This window comes from Papaver somniferum, chromosome 2 (assembly GCF_003573695.1).
Source record: "Papaver somniferum cultivar HN1 chromosome 2, ASM357369v1, whole genome shotgun sequence".
Lineage (NCBI taxonomy): Eukaryota > Viridiplantae > Streptophyta > Magnoliopsida > Ranunculales > Papaveraceae > Papaver > Papaver somniferum.
In genome coordinates this window covers 38,578,702-38,582,085 of record NC_039359.1, presented here as the reverse complement: position 1 = coordinate 38,582,085, position 3,384 = coordinate 38,578,702, and the positions used below count along the sequence as shown (strand labels likewise).

Sequence of the window (3,384 nt, the reverse complement as noted above, 5' to 3'; positions counted from 1 at the left end):
GAAGGACAAATGATTAAAAGGAAGTTGGAAACATAAAAGGGGAATTAAGCACGACCCCTCTTCTAAGCACATGCAAAAATTCTGAAATTCAAACAACATTTATTCGGCACAAAACTAATACTACCATACAAGCCGATCCTACGCACATGCAAAATTTCTGAAATTCACAAAACATATTCGGCACAAAACTAACACCATCGAATAAGCCGATCCTAAATATAAGTCTCTGTGTCACTAAGTTCGGCTCAAAACGGATTTCAGATATACGCCGAGCCGTTCATATGCACTTTCAGGGTTCAGTTTCAAGAACAACTCGGTGCACATCTAAGATTTGTTTTGCGCCGAACCATACCCTGTAACCGCCGCAGAAACATGATTTTGACGAATTAAATCGACCAAACCAATCTAAAACATCAAATACGAGATGGGTTTGTAGAACTAACCTTCTTATTCTCATTTCCGGAGTTGGTTCTTCTTCAATCTCTTCTTCCGGTTGATTTTGTGGTTGATTTTGAGTTTGTTCTTCACTCTCTAAATCTTCTTCTTCTTCAATGGGTTGTTGAGTTGATCGATTTGAACGAGATACTGGCTTACGACGACCCATTATATAGATGAGTTTAATCGTCGACTAAATTTTCACGAATCGACGATTAAATTTCCGCAATGAAAAAAAAGAAAGGGAAGGGTGAATGAGTTCGGCTGTGGAGAGGAAGAAGAAGAAGGTGAATGAAACTGATTTTAGGTGTAGTTGATTATAGGTTTTGTATTAGGGTTAGGGATAGATTAGTAGTAATTTAAAGGATTTAAGGGCATATAGGTAATTGAACCACCCCATAGGGTACCCTTTATAAGGTCACCCAAGTTAGGACTAGTGCTTTGTATGCCTAAGAAGATTTTGGTATGCCCAAAATCAGGGTTCTAACTTGGGAGGTTGAGCCCGGTGATACCTAATATATATATATATTCTAATAATATTTTCATGTTTCAAAAACAAAAAAAAAGGTTGCAAAGCCCATCAGGTCTAACATAAATAAACCCAGACCACAGATATTCCAACTGTAGACCAAAAAAAAAACAAGAAACATACACACACACAAAGTCTGGCACATAATTCACTGCAAAGCCATTAAGAACCTGTTGAGTGAATAAAAGCACGAGAATACATGGTTTTACAACCAAAAGCATCCTTCCAAAGAGTTGTTTCCAGCCCACTAGGAAAGGCAGCTGGTTGGATCTCCTCTGGTCCTTCAACTGCTTTATCTTTTGAAAATTTTGCTAGATAATGTGCAGCCTCATTCTGAGTCCTAGTAACCTTCATAAATTGAAAGCCAACATTGTTAACCTTTGCTTGCAAGTGTTTAAGATCCTTGATGACAGGTATCAAGGTCCCCAAAGAAGTTCCCTTCACCAGTGCACGCCTCTTTGTGAAATACTTGCAAATGCCCTCTGTCTTTACATGATCGCTGTTGCGATAACTTAAAAAGCAGTCACCAGATTCTTGGAAAGTTGACGAGCCAAGGATATCAACTGCTTTTTGCACATTGCACCCCACCTTAATACGCAGAAAACACTCGTATTTGATAGCAAGTTGAAGACCAGTCTTTAATCCATTCAATACTAGAAAAAGTTCCTGAATAACCTTTATCCTTATTACAGTAACTGTACACGTTGAGCCACCCAAAACCTGTCTTCTCTATCTTTTGCTAAGAGTTCACCCAATCCTTCAATCTTGGCTGCACATCCTTGAAATGCTGCACTCTTTGACGATAAACTAGAACCTCGACAGGAGTCGCATCTTTGACCTGCAGACCCCTTACTGTTATTACATTATCCAGACATAGTCAACTGTGAAGATAAATAGATAAAGTTTGGGCTTCAAAAAAAAAAAAAGATAAAATTTGGGGATGCAAAGTGAGATCCGGTATGTTTGTTGTACTCTTGAAAAAAAAAAGATTTGCAAACATGAATACTTACTACTTCTTTCTTCTCTCATATTGATATCGATTCTGAAATGTCACTGGCATCATCCTCGCTTGACATTTCCCCGTCATCCTCGCTTGACATTTCCTCGTCATCTTCATCAGTACTTGTCCATTCTTCCCCCTCTGAGGAAGAACAAGAGATAGTGCTCCCAGATAGGAAAAACCGTATCAATCTCTTTTTCAGTTAGCAGACTGGAAGCGGGAAAGATCTTGGAAGCAACATCAGCATCAAAAGAAGAACGAGGAAGAGGAAGAGGAAGAGGGTGACTCAAACCAGATGTTGCATAGACAACTAGTCATCAGTGTAATTCTCACTTACGTCCAGGTATCTTAATGCAAATCAGACCCAACAAAAGTCTAGAACGTACCATACAAAAATATATATGTAAAAAACATCATTGACAACATAAGAGATAGACTGATTTTGAAGAACATAAAAAAAAAAGGTTTTGATTGAATTTTTTTTTATTACTAAAAGAAAAGAAAAACAATATTGTCAGATATATTCCAAGGAGAATTTTTTCATCTGTAAGAGATCTAAATAAGCTATGTAAATGTAAAACTGTGTATTTGTGTCAGCTAAGGAAAAAATAAAAATAGGCCTTCCAAGTTCTAGGACCAGAGAGTAAGAAAATTTGAAATTATTAGAATAAAAAAGAGATCTGCGGAAATATCACATGTGAGTAATGGGAGAAATACCTTGACATCATCGCTGATCACGATAACCTCCACCGATTTCCAACTACACAGATGGCTGCGAAAAGAGAAGAAACCCCCTTAAAAAATTAGTATACATATCATAGAATCAAAGCAAAACCAACGGAATCAAAATCTTACCCAGACGAATAATTTGTTAATCTTTAAAATTTAGGGAGGGACTTACCAGTACCAGAGAAACTATGATCCCAGATCGATCTTTGGGGTAGACTGGAGAAACAATGAAAGATTTCTGCGACTAACATTGTGTTTATACAAAATCCTAACCGCCTGCTGCCGCAACTTGGACTGAATGAACGCAACCCAACACTAACACTATTCACTTTTTAGAGATACTAGTACAACCGTTGCCACGGTGGAAGGGTCGACCGAAGAAGAATCTAAAGATGGTGTTTGTTTGCTTTCGCCCGTTTCAAAAAAAGTGATGTTTTTGCTAAGTTTCAAAAATGGTAATACTTTCGCTCCGTTTCAGAAAAAATGGTACTTTCACCTACCGTTTCATAAAAAGTGATACTTTCGCTCTGTTTCAGAAAAAATGATACTTTCGCCCCGTTTCAGAAAAAGTATCACTTTTCCTAAAACAGAGTAAATGTATCACTTTTTTTGAAACGGAATGTGAAAGTATCACTTTTTCAAAAACAAAAAATTAGTGGATCCATAAACCAAAATATGGTTGCATAATATG

The 3,384-nt window shown here is 37.3% G+C and overlaps 1 long non-coding RNA gene across 1 annotated transcript; it reads right to left on the bottom strand.

Annotated features, from left to right (window-relative positions):
- Positions 1 to 1,003: 1,003 nt before the first annotated feature.
- On the bottom strand, positions 1,004 to 2,997 carry LOC113353133. Its single transcript, XR_003361098.1, has 3 exons — positions 2,866 to 2,997; positions 1,975 to 2,736; positions 1,004 to 1,802 (listed from the first exon to the last, which is right to left on the bottom strand). It is a non-coding gene; the product is annotated as an uncharacterized LOC113353133 (long non-coding RNA).
- Between the last annotated feature and the right edge of the window lie 387 nt (positions 2,998 to 3,384).